Raw genomic sequence first — 18,403 nt, 5'->3', positions numbered from 1 at the left:
ATCCCTCCATGGGGTTTACTGCTTCATCCCAGTCTTTGCTACCCATCTCCCTAATCACAGAGCTCCATTCCCATCTTCCAGCCAGGATCCGAAACCGCACGGAGCAGACAATGTCGGTCTTTCCACGTTTTATCAAATGCCAGAGCCACCCTGCTCAGCCTATCAATAATCATCCCGATAATAGTCATCAGGTTTGTCAGCATGGGACCAGAGGAGCTTCCTCAGGCAAGTTCCTTCCCCGCTAGCCTGTGGGCTCCGCAATGCAGAAACTCTGCCACTGACCTCTTTTTCAAACAGACAAGCTTGGAGCAGCGCCCTGAAGAACAGTCAATTTGTAGCCACCACCATCATCTGTCTGCTGGACCCTCTCCCTTACAAACAAACAGCCCGATAAGTAGAGTGGCGCTCTGGCCAAGGGGGATAGCAGGATGTCCTCACACTTCCCAGCTGGGCTTGTGATTTAGTTGTTGGCAATGTGCAGTGGATAGATCACTGGACTTGGAATCAGGAAGACTCATCTCCATGAGTTCAAATCTGGCTTCAGACGCTTACTAGTTGTGTGACTCTGGGCAAGTCACTTCACTCTGCCTTAGTTTCTTCACCTGTAAAATGGGCTGGAGAAGGAAATGGCAAACCATTCCAGTATCTTTGCCAAGAAAACTCCAAATGTCAGACAAGACTGAACAGCAACAAAACACAGACTTATTTTGGGAAAGAGAAAACCAATTAAATTCTGTTCATCAGTTTGAGATTGGATAACAACTGGTTGAACTCAATTAAAAAGGAAGCTAATCTTTAACAAGTTTTTAAGTAACAAATTATCTTTAAGTAACAAATAAGTGACAAGTTATCTTTAAGTAACAAATAGGTAACAAAAAAATTAAGTAACAAAAGTAACAAGTTGTATTCACAGGAGCATAGGATTTAGAGGCAGGAAGGTCCTTAGAACTAGTCTATAGCTGAGGAAACGGGTCTAGAAAGATTATATCCCTTGCCTATGGTCACACTGGTAGAAAATCCATCTGATATTTTGGAAGCAATCAGCTGAATTCTGTCCATTTGTAAACTATTTAAAAACATTTAGTAACTGTAGTAGCTTACTAACCAGTCTTTGGAATCATGGAATGTTGGAGCTTACCTTCTCGATGTTCCTTATACCATATACTATTTTCTTGACTCTGGGCATTTTCTCTGGCTCTCTCCCATGCCTGGAACTCTCCTCTTCCTCCTCCTCTTCTCTGCCTCCCAGCGGTCTCCCAATGCATCCTGGTCCATCTCCAGTCATCCTGGTGAATATCAGGTCACTGCACCCAGATGGCTCTGGAGGAGAAAGTGAGGCTGGCGACCTTGCACAGCCCTCTCTCACGCAAATCAAAGTCAATTGCAAGTCATGTCATCATTTCCCTGATGTCATGGATCTCTTTGACAAGGAAGGACAAACCCAACAACAACCAGCTACAGCCTCTCAGCTCCCCTGGCTTCCTTGAGGTCTCACCTAAAGCCACACCTTCTACATGAAACCTTTCCCAATTCCCCTCAATCTAAGTGCCTTCATGCTGAGATCATTCCCAATTCATCCTGTCTGTCTCTTAGATTGTGAGCTCCCCCAGAGCAGAGACTGTCTTTTGCCTTTCTTTCTCTCACCATTACTTAGGGCACATTTGTTGTCATTCAGGCATGTCCCACTCTGTGATCTGGGAACCACAGCACTCCAATGCTGTCCATGGGGTTTTCTTGGCAAAAATCCTGGAGCGGTTTGCAATTTCCTTCTCCAGGGGATAAAGGCAAACAGAGGAGAAGTGACTTGCCCAGGGTCACACAGCTAGTATCCGAGGTCATTTTTGAACTCAGATCTTCCTAACAAGCTCTAGTCACCGAGCTACCTAGCTGCCTCAGACACAGCAGTACCTGGCACATAGTAGATGCTTAATGCTAGCTGACTGAAGAGACATTACAATATAGAATATGGCCTTTTGTGCTTCAGCGCTGCACGGGTGAGGAGCTCTAGTCTCCGGCTTCTGCTGCCTCCACCACCGCCGCCTCCTTTGCCTCCTTCTCCACCTCCGGCCCGGTTCTGGGCCTGCGCCACTCGCCAGCAGCATGCCGTCCAAGGGGCTGCTTCAGTCCATCCAGGTCTTCGGGGAAAATAAAACTGCAAGAGAGGCAATGGGCTGATTAAGGTAAATGGGCGACCACTAGGGATGACTGAGCCTCGCACCCTGTAGTACAAGCTGCTGGAGCCTGCCCTCTTACTGGGCAAGGAATGTTTTGCTGGAGTAGATATCCAGTTCGTGTGAAAGGAGGAGGCCATGTTGTCCAGATTTATGCTATCCGGCCATCCATCTCCAAAGCCCTGGTGGCTTATTACCAGAAATATGTGGACGAGGCCTCCAAGAAGGAAATAAAAGACATCCTTATCCAGTATGACCGAACTCTGCTGGTGGCTGACCCTCGGCACTGTGAGTCCAAGAAGTTTGGCAGCCCTGGGGCCTGGGCTCACTGTCAGAAATCCTATCGATAAGACAACTGCTGGGATTATGGGCCTTTTTGCAATAAATTTGCTATACGACCCTTACAGTTAAAAAAAAAAGAATTTAGAATGTTAATGTTAGCCCTTAGGAAAAAGACGTTAGAACATAGAATACTAGAGTCAGAATCAGATATGCTTAAAAACAGACTGTCAGAGCTGGAAGGGGCCTTAGAATATGGAATTTTAGAGTGGGGAGGAACTTTAGAACATGGAGAGGTAGTGTTGCCTGATGGCTAGAGTACTAGACATGGAGCCAAGAAGACCTAGATTCAAATTCCTCCTCTGATTCCTTCAAGCTGTATGACCTTGGTCAAGTCACTTCACCTCTCAGTCTCATTTTCTTATCCATAAAATGGGGATTATAGTATTCCTAATACTCATAAACTTGTGATGCTCAGATGATATATATATATATATATATACATATACACTCACATATATAAATGTATTACATATAATGCATTTCTTTGCATAGAAATGTCATTTCTAATCAACATAGCATGTCAGAGACAGAAGAGATCTTAGAACACAGAATGTTAGAACTTTGAAGGGACCAAGGGACCATCTTTTCCTTGTTCTGTCTCCCCCCCACCCCATTTTGTGGATGGCTGAACTGAGGCTCACAGAATGCAAGTGAGTTGGCAAAAGTCACACAGCTAGTTAGTCAAAGAGTCAAAAATTAAATCTGGGGCTTCCCACTCCCACGCCCATGCTTTATTCACCCCATAACACTGCCTCTATAATGTAATTTCCCTTTAAAGACTTTATGTGGGTAGATACAGCCTTAACCTCTGATGGGGCTAGGGCTGGTCATTCTCCCTGTGGGGTACAGGAATGAGAAAGTACACAGTGCTGCTTTGCTTCCTGGCTGGCTTCCTATCTAGGTTTCAGCACAGCCTGCCCAACAGGATAAAGGCTAAGCTGTGCTCAGTGAAGGAAGAGGTCAGTCCTTGAAAGGCAGCTGTGCAGCAGATAGAGCACAGGGGCTGGAGTCAGGATGACCTGAGTTACCAACTATGTGACACTGGGCAAGCCACGTAACTTCTGCTTGCCTCAGTTTCCTCATCTGTAAAATGGGGTTGCTGTGAGAATCTTAGGATTGCTGTAGGAATCAAATGAGGTCATATTTGGAAAGTGCCAAGCACAGTGTCTGGCACATAATAAATGTTTAATAAATGCTCATTTCCTTCCTTCCTTGAGAGGTTTTGATCATTGGATCTAGAGGTGCCTCAGAAGCCATATAATCCATCTCCTCATTTTACATATGAGGAAACTGAGGTACAAAGGGGTAAAGTAACTTACCCAGAGTGCCATGGCTCCTATCCTGAACACTCTTCCTCCACTCAGCAGTCAGCCGAAGCTATCAGTGGGGTCTGGGTTGGGATGAAGTAGGTAAGGGACACTCTCTGGTTAGTCCTTTCCCCATAGAAAGATAGAAATAGCAGGGACCTCAGTCTCTGGAAGCTCTGCCATTTTACTCGGTCTCTGGGGCATGAGTCAGACTTGCTTGGGGGAGGCTTCCTGGCCCTTGCTGGAAGAGAGTCTTTGTGGCTGTTTTTTCCTACTGAATCAAATGCCATTAAAAAAATAAATCAACAAATTATAAGCACATAGGGCTCTTGCATTCCTCACTGTATGACTGTGAAGATGTGTTCTGCATTAGAAAATTGTCCATAAGAACTTTGGAGATAATCTAATGCACCTTCCTCATTTTACAGATGGCAAAGATTTTACAGGAAAGTAGACTAAGAGAGGGCAGGGCCAGGCAGCAAGAACATTCACAAGGGCGTCATGATTGAATTTTAACAAAAGGGTAAACTGAGGCAGGTTTTTGCACAAGATATCATTTATTGGCAAAGGCATGCTACCTGTCAATAAATGGGGTCAATGAACGGCCTCCATTAATGGCACAGAGTCACGAAAAAGACAGCTCCCTTTAGATGGGTTTTGGGGAGTAGAGAACAAAGAACAGAACAGGATAGATGATGTCATGGGAATAGATGGCAACATGACTGGTTATAGAGATGGGGCTCAGGGAACAACATGATTGGTTGGAAGTTTGGTAATGGGGACTAGCAACACCTCCCTTCTTCTCTCAAGAGACTAAGAAGGGCTCGTTGTCTACAGTGGCCCAGACTTTCGGACAGCAAACTAGACATCCTGGAAGGATAGCCTGGTAGAATAAAGATATCAGGCCTAAACTCCCTTGCTTTCTTCCCCAGTTTCTCCTCAAGGTTAGGGAAATTCCTTGAGGTAAGAAGAGCTAGGTTTTTAAAACTTAACCCATTACAAGCCAGCTGAAGTCTGAACCAAATTCAGAGACAGAGGACCATGACTTAAGACGTTAGAGGGCAAAATCGATTCCTTGTAAATAGGATCAATAAGAAAACGATACGGGATCAATTTTAATCTTCTCAATGGTAAAAGAAGGGGCCTGGTCATGTATTGAGAGTAAAGGATAGATAGACAGCCAGTGAGCCTGAAGCCTGCTCTGGAAGCATGCAAAGGAATCAATCCGTCAATTGGGATTTATTAAGTGCCAGGCACTGTACCAGGTGATGGGGATACAAAGACATCAGTGAAACAATCCCTGCCTTCAAAAGCCCCCTGTGTGTTGGATGGAGCTGCTACCAGAGATTTATCGATGCTCTTGGATACCAATGTACAGGAGGAAGCAATGGAGATGAAGTCCATAGACTTGCCAGACTAACTGAGGGGTCCATACACACACACACACACACACACACACACACACACACACACACACACCTTAAGAAAAGCTAATTCTGAGGTCCTAGAGCCTAGCACAGCACATGGAATACTGTAGTAGGAGCTGTTGTATGTAGCATTTTACAAATTTTTTTGGAGGGGGGCAAGGCAGGGCAACTGGGGTCAAGTGACTTGCCCAAGGTCACACAGCTAGTAAGTGTGTCAAGCGTCTGAGGTCGGATTTGAACTCAGGTCCTCTTGACTCCAGGGCCAGTGCTCTACTCAGTGTGCCACCTAGCTGCCCCCCATTTTACAAATGTTATCTTATTATCTTCTCAACAACCCCAAGAGCTGGTGCCTTTATTATCCTCATTTTACAGTAGAGGATACTAAGGCAGGGAGATTAAGTGACTTGTTCAGTGTCACACATAGCTACTAAATATTTGAGGTCAGATTTGAACTCTGGTCTTTCTGACTCCAGGAGCAGAACTCTAACATTGTGTCACCAGCTGCCTCTAGGCACTTAAATGTTTCCGGAATGAACGAATTTCTCTCTAAATTGTTCCTACGTATAGGAAAATCTGGGTATCTCTATACTGAGGCAGAAAGCTACTTGGCACAGTGGATAGAACATCGGGCCTGGAGTCAGGAAGACTCATCTTCCTGAGTTCAAATCTGGCCTCAGACATTTCCTAGCTGTGTGGCCCTGGGTAAGTCACTTCACCCTATTTGCCTTAGTTTCCTCATCTGTAAAATGAGCTGGAGGAGGAAATGACAAACTCCTGTCCTGTCCTGACCAAATGGGGTCACAGAGAGTCAGACAGGACTAAAACAACAACAACAGTTGAGGCAGGGCCTAGTGGGAGCCAGGAATGCCTAAAAGTGCTTCACTAGAGCCGTGTGTGTGTGTGTGTGTGTGTGTGTGTGTGTGTGCGCTCATTAGGAGGCTTCTATGGAGGTTTTGCTTCAACCTTCCCAATTCCAGGTGAGATCTCACTGGGCAAACACAATCTAAATCTATTTCCAGTCTCTCTGCATAGAAATGGACTCATGACAGCTGGTCTGGGAAGGCCCATGTGTGTCTGCAAACCACCATCAGGGAGGTCATGGCACATATTAGGATGCCTGTTGCATCTTTCTACCTGGGGCTTCCTGTCCCGAGCCAGATTAGTTTTGAGATTCGGAATCATGGTCAGCAGATGCTGGGAGAGGGCCTATGGAGTGCTGAGGATGCTGGGCCAGCTGTGTGGAGATGAGGGCACCAGGCCCAGCTTTGCAGAGAAGTCACTGCGGGAAATTGGGTAGCTCAGTTCTCTCTTAGCCCCAGCTTTCCCATTTCTGAAATGAGGGCGTTCATTCAAGATCATCTTTAAAGTATCTTCTGTTCTGACAACTCTACGTTCTAACATTCTATGTTCTAAGGTCCCTCCCAACTATGGCATTCTATGTTCTAAGGTCTCTCTCAAATCTGACATTCTTTGTCCTAAGGGCCCTCCCAGCTGGGCCCTCCCAGTTCTGACATTCTCTGTTCTAAGGCCCTTCTCAGCTCTGCCATTCTGGGTTCTAAGGGTCCTCCCAGCTCTGACTTGCTCTGTTCTAAAGGTCCTTCTGACTTTGATATTTGATGACTCTGGCTCCTTTAATTCCCCCAGCCCTCTCTCTTCTCCCCACCATCTCCCCGCACCTGCATCTCCAACCCCATCTCAAGATGTCTTGTTTCCAGCCTTCCCCAGATTTTACTTCTGTTCAGGAAGAGCCCTTCTTTCCCTCTGCTTTTTCTCTGACCTCATGTGGGCATGGCAACCAAGCTGAAAGGAGAGTGGAGGAAAGGAAAACAATTCCATTGGACAAAATCATCAACGTGAAAGACACATTGGGGTCACTCAATCCATGTTAATTGGATCAGTGTTTTTTCTGGAAGATGCTGAGATGGGGGTGTTGTATGATACAATTAGCACTTGGGGCTGTCATATTCCAGGTGGCCAAACGACCACTTAGGAGAGACTGGAGGTATAGACTTAGCACCTTATCCTTCCAATAGAAACACCTGGCTGGTGACATAACACCTCTTCTCTTCAGCTCAGAGCCCCTGACAGACTTTTAAGATAGAATTCATCATCACCCTACTGGTCTCCTGGGAGCATGCGGAGGAGCTGGCTTTATTACCCAGGTTTTTGTCATATGGCACCAAGAAGCTAAAGCAATTTGTCCAAGATCACTGTGAATGGTGAACAAGGCAAGATTTGAATTCAGCTCTCTTGACTCCTGGTGACTCAAGCCACCAAGATTTTGTTTCTTAAAAAGGAGCTCAGGAATCTTGCTGATTTTCCATTGAGAAAGATTCTAGGGGTGGAGAACCTGTAGCCTTGAGGCCACATGTGGACTTCTAGGTCCTTAACTGAGTCCAAGTTAGACAGAACAGATCCTTTTATTAAGAGAACCTAGAGGGCCACATGTAACCTTGAGGCCGAAGGTTCCCCAGACAATGAGTGGAGGCAGGGAGGATCAGAAACTCCCTTCTTTTCTAGGATAGGAAGGATAACTAATACCTTGCATGACCTCAGACAAAGCTGCTCCTTTCTCAGGGACTCAGTTTCTTCATCTGTAAAATGGGCATATTGAAGTAAAATTCTTTCCAGCTCTGAAATTTTATGTTCTAAAAATCCCTCCTAACTTCAACATTCTGTATTCTAAGATCCCTTCCAGCTCTGACATTGTGTTTTAAGGTCCCTTCTACATTTGACATTCTATTTTCCCCCACATTTCCAACCACTGGCCTTTGGATGTCAAGTGATGGTGACTATCCTTTGTGTCTTTCCCAAGTGACTTGTCCATCCTGGCCCTAATCCCAGTCCAAAGACTACACAGCAGCTCCTATTGGATGGAGGCAAGGAGGGTAGATTTACTGGTAACCTCTGTTGTTCCAGTCCCTCTGTAGCCACCCGTTTCACGCCTGTAAACTACTTTGTGACCTTAGAGTGTTTTCTCAATATGAGCACTGTATCATTGCCCTTCTTTCTTCTCATGGTCAAAGCCCCCAGTCTTGGGTTTAGCTTCTCAACACAGAGGCTACCAGATCTGTGAGCTGGCAATCCCTTTTATCCTTGGGGGTTTCACCGTTGCTGATTTTTTAGGAGGTGGGTCTCAGCAGCCTAAGCAATGGGTCCCTTGAGTAAGGGCTGGGGTGGGGAAGATATTAATTGGGCTGAAAACCAGTGGTTCAGATAATTTTCTTTGCCTCCTGTACTTTACTGATAAAGCAGTACTAAAAGAACTCTAGGATGTTGGAATTGTCAGGGATCTTAGAGACCTCTGATCCAATCCTCTCTTTTTAATAAATGAGAAAATAAAACTCTGAGAAAGGAAGTTTCCGTAATTAGAAAATTCACAATGAGAATTTGAACTCAGCTCTTTGGATTTCAAGTCCAGTGACTTTCACTTAGTGACCTTCACTTAAAACCATACCCCAGCTGTTGTCTTGTCCTGGAACTTCACTCAGCTTCTGGGATCTCCTCACCTGGGAACATTCAACCATCCCAGTGGCCTTCTCAGCCTGGAATATCCCTCTGCCAGGCCAGCCCTCTCCTTCCATTGGGGAGCTCCTTCCAGGGTCTCCATTTGGGAGAGGGGCCCAGGATGGCCAATCTTCATTTCCCTGGGTTGGCTCCTAAGTTTTCTGACTTCAAAACTATGCCTCCAAAGAAAGTACTGCTCATCCTCCTCCTCACTTCCATTCTACCCTTTTCAACTCCCTTTATGCATTGACTTCCCTCATTAGAATGTAGGCTTCTTGAGGGCAGGGATTGTCTTTCTTTTTGCTTGTCTTGGTATCCTCAACACTTGGCACAGTACTGCACACACAGTAGGCACTTAATAAATACTTGATAACTTGTTGCCTTCTTGGGATATCAGGAAGACCACTGGATGCCAGTCAGAGGAAGCCTGTTGGAATTTTGATTCTGTTTCCTCATCTGTAAATGAGGGTGCTGTATTGGATGACCACCATATCGGCTGGACGTCCAGGATCCTGGGATCCCTTGGAGGCAGCGTGGTGCAAAGAGTGTAGAACTTGGAGTTCTAGGACCTGAGCTCAAATCCTATCTCTTGGATGACCTTGGGCACTCGCCGCTTCACTTCTCAATGAGCAGTTTTGAATTAGGTGGCTTCCATCATCCTTTCTGGTGCTAAGACTCAGATCCTCTGAGCCCTCTGGCTGTAAGGTCTATAATTCTCCTTCCATTATTCCATGACAGAAGGTTGGGCATGGAGCTATTTCATCACTCCCAGATGCCATGCCTTGAGATGCCATCTATTTCCCCATGGGCTCACTGGAAGCTGGAGGTATCAGTGCCACAGCAAACATGGTCAATTTTCAGCCCATTAGCCTGGAGAGCTCCTGACTGAATCTCCCTTGGCACCATCAGCTTTTGCTTTCCTCCCCTTCTGGGCCCCTTCCTCTCCCTCTGGACCTTCTTCTTCCCTGCATTCTGATGCCCATTGCACTGATGTCCCACAGAATCTCCCTTCAATATTTCAGAAGTCCTGGCTGATAATCCTCACATATTTCATATAAATATATGTGAGAATACATATATATATATATATTATCTAGATGAAATGGCTTTGACGAGTAAGTGCCAATTAAAGAGACCAAGTGCAGGTGTTAAATTTGCAAGCATTCAGTTTTCCAAGAAGACAGAAAGGTGCATGGATGGCATCATTCTCCTCCACCCTTGCCTGGTGGGGGCTGGTGCCCTATGCCCAGTGTGGGCTGCTTGGAATGGTTTATTTCCATGAGCCTTGTCTTTGGCTGCTAATGGGAGCCAACTGGCTTCCCTTATGGCTCCTGTCATGTGGGAGAAATGATTGGGTGGGCAGGAGAGGTAGACTGGACTAGTCAATGGAAGGGATTTCCAGCTCTGACCCTCTCTGTTCTAAGGTGCCTCCTAGCTCTGACGTTCTGTGTTCCTAGGTTCCCTCAGGTTCAAATCTCTCTTCCAGCTCTCATATTCTACATTTATTCATTAAACATTGATAAGGACATACTATAGCCTATATTCCATGATTCTTCCCAGTTCTGACATTCCATGTTCTAATGGCACTCCCAGCTCTGACATTCTATGTTCTCAGCTCCCTCCCAACTTTGACATTCTATGTCCTAATCGCCCACCAGCTCTGGCATTCTGTGTTCTAAGGGCCCTCCCAGCTCTGGCATTCTGTGTTCTAAGGGCCCTCCCTGTTCTGACATTCTGCATTCTAAGGGCCCTCCCACTTCTGACAGTGCGTTTTAAGGGCCTTCCCATTCCTGACATTCTCTGTTTTCAGGGCCCTCTCAGCTCTGACGTTCTGTGTTCTAAGGGCCCTCCCAGTTCTGACATCCTGTGTTCTAAAGTCCTGTCCAGTTCTGACATTCTCTAAGATTCCTTCTAATTCTGACATCCTATATTCTAAGGTCTCTTCCAGCCCTGACATACTGTCAGTCTATAAAATGACCGTCTGAATGATTTGAGAGAGATCCAGGAAGACTGCTTGAGAGTTTTCCAAAAGAAAATTATTGTCTATTGTTATTCAACTCCATCAGTCTCTATCCTCCTCATTTTATACCCTCCTCTTTATTCTCCTTCCAATAACCCAAATCCAGACAAGCAGCCGGCTGCCAACAAGGCTGTGACTGATGTTCCTCTTTGGGGACAGCATCTGGGTATGAGTTGGTGGGAAAGGATCCTTTATAGGAGTGGGAAGAGTCCTTTGGTTGGGTCCTGATGTCTGATCGCTCTTGACCTCTGATTGCAGGGAGGAAACTAAAATCAGTTCTCTGGTCCAACAGGCTGGAGTCCGGGCTCCACTATATCTAGGTGGACTTATACGGGATTTTATTATTGTCTATTGGTATACCAGTCTCAGAGATTTTCTGTATTCGTTATTGTCTATCTGTATACAAATCTCAGGGTCCACAGAGATTTTCAAGTGCCCTTTAGATGGCCACCTCTGTGGCTCTAGGGACATGGGATTAAAGCCTTTCTGTGGTCCAGATCTTTACCAGGGCAAGAGCAGGTCTGCTGCAACCTAGGAAATTCACTTTGCTCTCTGCATGTTTTCCATTCTGCAGTTGTGAGGACTGGACTGGATCATCTCCCATGTCCCTTAGAGGTTCATTGTCAGGCCTGAGCTCCCTTGTAGCTCTGACACTTTCTGTTTTAGGGTTCCTTCTAGTTCTGACACCCTATGGTTTAAGATTCCTTCCAGTCCTGATAGTATAGGTCCTGAGGTCCCTCCCTACCCATTCTGTGTTCTAAGGGTCTTACCAGTAGATATTCTCTCTTCTAAGGCCACTCCCACCTTGACATTCTGTGTTCTAAGGCCCCTGCCATCTCTGACATTCTGTGTTCTAAGGCCCCTGCCATGTCTGACATTCTGTGTTCCAAAGGCCCTGACATGTCTGACATTCTGTGTTCTAGGGCCCCTCTTAGCTCTGGCATTTTCTGTTCTAAGGTTTCCCTGCCCCAAGTCTGGCATTCCATGTTCTAAGGTCCTTTCTAGCACTTAGTTTCTATTTTCCAAGGTTTCCTCTCTGTCTGACACTCTCTTTTCCAGCATCCTACACATAGAGTACCATACATCACTTGGGTGGTTGTAGTGGTTGTGTTGCATGATGCAACTTCTTGTCTGGCTCTCAGTTTTTTCCTCTTCAAAATGAGGGGCTGCATGAGGTGACCCCCAAATCCTTCCTGCTCTGGCACCCACCTATCTGGAGGGCCATCCTTTCCCCTTCTCCTGTCTTTCTTGTTCAACCCTGCCATCCTCTGGCTCACCCTCCAGTCGTCTCCTGTAAACACATCAACAGAAGGGGCGACAGAGAACTCCCTTCTGTTTCTGCATTTACCAGCTTTTAGCTTTCAAACAGCATCAGCCCCGAGGCTAATTTTCTGCAGTTTCCAGTTGTTCGGCCCCATTTATTGTGCCTGACACTGTGAATGCTTTCTCTATTGATTCTTAGCTATATTAACTTTTTTCTCTCCCCTCCCCCTTAACCTCCCCACCATGCCCAGCAGTTTTCTGTGTAGCAATTAGGTAGTGGCGGTGACAATGTGGGGTGCTTACCACTGCCTTTCAATTACCATCACAGTAAATACTACTTACTTTTCACCTCCGGATTCTCCCCGTTTCTCGGAAGGAGGAGAGCATTGCTTAAATGAGCACTCTCTCCAGGCTGACACTCCAATACTGGGCCTGATCAATAAGACCATTGCTGAATAGGGCTCCCCGGAGACCTCCCCAGCTCTGCTAATTGGTTGGGGGAGAAGACTAAGCCTGCTCAGCTGGGCCTGGGGTGAGGGGGTGGGGATGGGGGAGATTTCCCGGCTTCTGATTGGCTGGGAGGTGAGGGTGGCTGGGCCTCCTGCCCTGGGTCCTTGACTGGGAGACTGGACAGTGGAAGAGAGACGAAGATGAGTCCCTGGGAATGATGGAGAATAGAACCCTGCCCACATGAGCAATTTAGTAGAGAGAGCACTGACCTGGGAGTGAGAGAGGACAGGAGGCTTCTGGAAGGCCCTGCTCATCTCTGCCCCACTGGGGATATTGGGCAGGTTCACTGTCTTTGAGTTTCCCCATCTTCAATGTGAAGGGACCAAATTGGAGGATCTCTCTTTTGGCTCTGGCACTCTATGTCCCAAGATTCAGAGTTTTAGCATCAGACAGGGCTGGGGGGTCATTTAGTCTGAACCATACTCCCAGAGGAAATCCTGCTACCTGGAATCTACCTGCCAGGGGCTCTGCCAGCCTCCGTGAAGGGGAACCAATGACCTTCAGCCCATTCTAATTAGAGGACAGCTCTAATTGTCAGGACTTCTTTTTTTCCCCTGAAATGAAATTTGTCCCTTTGCAATTTCCACCCATTGCTGAAAGTCCTGGCTTTTGGGACCCAATCTATCCCCTCTTCCAATGTTAACCTTTCAGGTACCCCAAGATAGCTTCCAAGTCATCCCTGAGTTTTCTCTTCCCAGTTCCTTCAAATGTCATGGCCTCAAAGCCATTCTCCATGCCTGGTTGCCCTCTTCTGAACATGGTCCAGATCATGAATGTCCTTCTTAAACCTTTGTGCCCATAACCGAACATAGGACTGCAGATCAGGTCTGACTAGGGCAGAGTATGTGGGATGAGGACCTCTGTTCTTAGAAGTGGGGCCTCTCTTGATGTAACCTCCAATTACATTCATTTTTTCGGCTGTCCATCCCCCTGCTGAGTCAGGCTCCTTCTTGGTGGTCTAACATTATGTGTTCTAAGGTTCACAACAGTCTTTGGCTATGAAATTTCAGGGATTCAGGGGCCCTTGGAAAGACCTATCATCTCCTAAATCTCCTTCCCCCAGACTGCCATCTTTCCTTATTAGAGTCATTCCCTTGGGTTGAGGAACTGCAGGCCTCTCTTAATGAAAGGCACATTACCTGGTACAGAGGGAAACAATCCAATGCATTAACATCCACTGAACATATTAACATAGATCAGTTTTTCAAATTAACAGCTTCTAAGGACCCTGAGGGAATGGGGGGAGGAGTATAAAACTAGTATATCTGAATTAGGCTCAGGGGGTGTCAGGGACCAGGAGGTTAGAGGAAATCCAGAGCACAGCGCGGCCAGCCAAGCCAAGCAGGAGGATCCCAAAGGCCACTCTGAGCACATAGCATCTAAAGTGTGTCTTAGGCAAGTGGGGGCCTGGGCTGCCTCTTTGGTGTTCCTTTTTTCTGATCTTAGGGGAACAAGTACCTGTTCTGAGGTAGAGAGACCAGGCTAAGAGGTGACCTCAGGAGTTGTAGAAGATGCCATTGGATGGGAGCTGAATGGAGATAGGAGAGGATGCTTCTGGTATTTCCTCCAAATGCTCTTGGAGATGATTGACAAGAGGATTGGCCCAAGCTTGGCTATTTTACCAGCAGACATAGGCCAGGGAGTTATTTAGACAGTGCAGAGCCAAGGTGAAATGTAGAATGCCTAATTAGTAGTTCTAAAAACTGCTTTATCCTCTGTTGAGATTTAGGTATCAGACTCTAAATGGATCGAAACAGTAGGTAGACATTAAATTACTAAATTCTGTTACTATTTGTTTTGTCAAATGCCAACCTGATCAGCATTCCTTTTGTGTGTAGGAATACATCACTTATCCCAGACTTGATTCATATTGTATAATGAGTACCATTTTACTCCCCCGTTTTTTGAGGAAGCCCTAAAACCATAACCTAAGATCTATGCAAAGTTGTTTCTAGGATGCTGGGGTTGGGGTTTAATGAGCAGAGTAGTGTGATACAAGGGAGTCAGGTCCCTTATTGATAGAGGCAGGTTCTCTCAGGACCGACCAAGGTCCAAAGCACATATCTGGGTGTGTGGGAATACTTCCCCAGTCCTTGTAGGTCCAATAGTAATAATTCCTTAACATTAGATCTAGAACAAAGATTGTCAGAGTTAGAGAAGGATCTTAAAATACAGGATGTTAGAGCTGGAAGGAACTTTAGAACAAACCATTTTAGAATCAGAATGTGAAATATCAGAGCTGAAAAAGACCTTAGAATATAGAATGTCAGAGCTAGTGAAGGACCAGAATGACTAGATAATCCAATCTCATTTTTCAGATGAAGAAACTGAGACCAGAGAGGAGAAGGTACCACCACCAATCACATAGCCTGTTTTATGTATAGTATCTTAGTGCTTCCCAGTGTGACTCTGCCTGCCTGGAATCCTGGATTCCCTCATAGCCCAAACAATTCCCATGGCTGAGTCTCCCTGAGCCAAATCTCAGTATTGCCAGCCTGCTCTCTTGCCATCTACCTCCTCTGCCTCCCTGCTGTCTCCTGAGCACCCCCATGCCCCCACTGGTGCCCTGCAGACCTGGCTCAAAAGCCACTAGCAGATACTGAAGGCTGCTTTTCAAGGCTGGCATGAGCTCATACCTGGTGTCCTGCCAGGAGCTCTGGGCCAGGGGACAGGAGCAAGGGTGCCATGGATTGGGCTCATTTTCTCAGCTGGAAGGCAATGGTTCTGTAGCCAATGGCTGCCATTTTGGTGGCTGCTATCCAGGGTTCTGAACATTAGGCAAGGGCTGGAGAGAATTTCAACAAAGTTGATTATTTTTCTCTTTTCCTTGACTCTCATTTTTCCTCTTCAACAAGAGGAGTTTTTGTGGCTCCAAAGCCCCCTTCTTACTTCCTAGAAGGACTTTCCCTGGAGATTCAATCTTCCTGGCGAGGTTTCCTAAATCCTTTATCAGCTGTGGCCAGGCCAGGAGTTGGTCCAGACTCTCTTGCTCCATGCTTCGGTCAGTTCTCAGTACACTCCTTTGCAAGATAGCTTGCAGCCCAAATCTTTCCTCCAGGCCTGTCTTCCCATCTGTCTTTCCTTGGCCCAAACAGATGGACAGAATTAGAAGCTGGACAGTCCTAAAGGAGACTGTTTGCATGCTTATGGAAAGGTCACTGAAGACTCATTCATTCATCAGTCCATCCAACTTTTATTGAGCATGCTGGTTTGCGGTCAGTAGTCCTGGGTTCAAAACTTGTCTCTGCCATGCACTACCTCTGTGGCCTTCCTTGGGTGAGTCACTTCATTACTCTAGGCCTCAGTTACTCATCTGTAAAATGGGAGGGAGGGTGTTACATTAGATGACCATTAAGGTCCTTCCCAGCTCTAACTCCATGATCTTAGCATGCATTTTAATGATCTGTCTCTGTATCTCATCCCTCCATGAATGAAGGAATAAGTATATGTTAAGTGCCTACTCTGTGGCAGGCACTATGCTAGAATTCAGTGATATAGATGACGCAGTCCTTGCCTTCAGGAAGATTATATTTTAACAAGGATCCAACACATATGGGGAGCAGGGGCCAGGGAAGGCTGTTTTGATCTGGGAGGGCACAAAGATAGTGAGTAGTACAGGAGGGCAGTCAATCATCACACCCTTCCCAGTAGCCACGTTAACACTGACTTCATTCTTGCTCTCAGACCAGGAGTAAGGGATAGAAAGGGGGCAGGGTATAGTGACTGATAGCAAGATGTGTAGACTGATTAGGGCTCTAGTTGGTCAGAGTCTGGATGGGACTGGAAGCATGGTCTGGGTCCACAAGAGGGAGTAGATTAAGTGCATTTTCACTTACTCACTTACTCACTCACCCTCCAATCAGGGCAACTCTGGCTCAAGTGGAACGACAAGGGTTAACTCCTCCAGGTTTAGTAGCGCTTGGCTTCTGGAGGTCCAGGCCAGACTGTTCCTGGTGGGGAGCATGGGGGACACAGGAGGGCCCATGGAAAGATGAAGGGAAGAATCATGCATTACCTAAAATGCATCCCAGCATCCTTAGTGCCCATCATAGCTCTCTCTATATGGGAGATCATCAATCCTTCAAAGACCTGTGATTTTATTGGCATGGTAACTCTTCCCACCGAGGCAAAGTAGACAGAAACGTAGTAGAAGAGGCAGCTAGGTGGTGCCACAGGGTACAGAGTACAGGGCTTGGAGTTAGAAAGATCTGAGTTCAAATCCTCCCTCTGACACTAACAAAATGACACTGGGCAAGCCACTTCATTTCTGTCTACCTCAGTTTCCTTGTCTGTAAAATAAGGTGGTTAGACTTGATGATCTCTAAAGTATCTTCCAGAATCTATAATCTTATGAATACATAATCTTTAAAAGTGGCTTGAGGCTCAGAGATGGGAGATGAATCTAGGTCTTCCTGGACCTACTCCAGCCTATCGCTAGGCAGCTTTACCACCTACAGTCGATAATAATGTTAATAATTTGTATAGCACTTTACCTATATTATCTCATTTGAGCCTTACAACAGCTGGTTGAAGTAGGTGCTATTATTACCTCCATTTCACAGATGAAGAAACTGAGGTCGAGAGAGGTTAAGTAATTTTCCCAGGGCCACAGAGCTGCCAAGTGTCTGAGGCTGGATTTGAACTCGAGTTTTCCTGATTACAAGTCTGTCGGGCCACTTCACTGCCTAGAGGCACAGCAGCTTATTGAATGAGTGAAGGAATGAGGGGATGACTAAGGACAATGTAGGGATGGCGTGAGATGAGGGGGTACGGAGATGGATAAATACTGGTCTTCTGCTATCCTGCTTCTTCAAAGGAAAGTACCGTGTGCCAGGAATGAACTCTGAAACCCTGTCAATGGGGAAAGGGCCGAGAGTTTAATAAATGGTTACTGATCTATTGATTGGAAGAAGAATAATATGATACCTAGATAAAATGAATGAGTGGCTGGCTTAGCTGGGAATTCAACTCAGGTCTCTTGAATCCAGAGTTCTTTCCAAATATGTACTCTAGATTGCAAGGAAAGGGCAGAAGGACTCAGCTTCCTGAGTTCAAGTCCAGCTTCAGATACTTATGAGCTGTGTGACCCTGGGCAAGTCACTTAACCCTGTTTGCCTCAGTTTCCTCATCTGTGAAACAATCTGGAGAAGGAAATGGCATACCACTCCAGTATCTCTGCCAAGAAAACTCCGAAGGGGGTCATGGAGAATTGGACATGACGGAAATGTCTGAATGAAAACGCAAATGCTTCTTGTCTGGCTGATGACCTAGGTGACCTTGAAAAAGTTCATTTAACTTTTCTGTACCTCAGTTTCCTCATTTGCAAAATGAGGGAGTTAGACTAGATAGATCATGGAATCCTAGGACAATTGATTCTATGATCTAGTCTAGGCCATAGATCAAGAGCTAATCATGGAGTCCAACCCTGTCACATTTTACAGAGGATGGAACTGAGGCCCAGGGACATCATACTTACACTGGCGGTAAGTGGCAGAGTCAGGATTAGAACTCAGGGACCACTAGGGTCCCTTCTAGATCACCGTCTATGCTCTTTTATTCCATGTCTTCCAGGCATTCTTCCTTGATTGTATACCCTATCCTGCTCACACTCACTGTATGTCTCTCCATTGGGCCCTTGGGTGGTCTACAACATTGGGAAACTGGTATTTTGTGCTTTGTGGCTATAAATTACTTTGGAAGAGAAAAAGTAGAAAGGAAACAGCTGGATGGGAAAAGTCTAGGGGGACGGGGGATACAGCCAGGACTGCTCGGGCTATTAAGTGACTGGGAATTCTCCCAATCTCTCTGCTGGACTAAGCCAGATCTACTGGCTACCAGCCTCCCTTCTAAGTCCCC

The 18,403-nt window shown here is 46.1% G+C and overlaps 1 pseudogene; it reads left to right on the top strand.

Moving 5' to 3' along the window:
• The first annotated feature begins 2,100 nt into the window (after positions 1-2,100).
• LOC118839298 lies at positions 2,101-2,521 on the top strand (annotated as a pseudogene).
• The last annotated feature ends 15,882 nt before the right edge of the window (positions 2,522-18,403 follow it).

The sequence above is a fragment of the Trichosurus vulpecula genome, chromosome 2 (genome assembly GCF_011100635.1).
Source record: "Trichosurus vulpecula isolate mTriVul1 chromosome 2, mTriVul1.pri, whole genome shotgun sequence".
Classification (NCBI taxonomy): domain Eukaryota; kingdom Metazoa; phylum Chordata; class Mammalia; order Diprotodontia; family Phalangeridae; genus Trichosurus; species Trichosurus vulpecula.
Note: the sequence above shows the minus strand (reverse complement) of the source record. Positions and strands in the feature narration are given on the sequence as shown.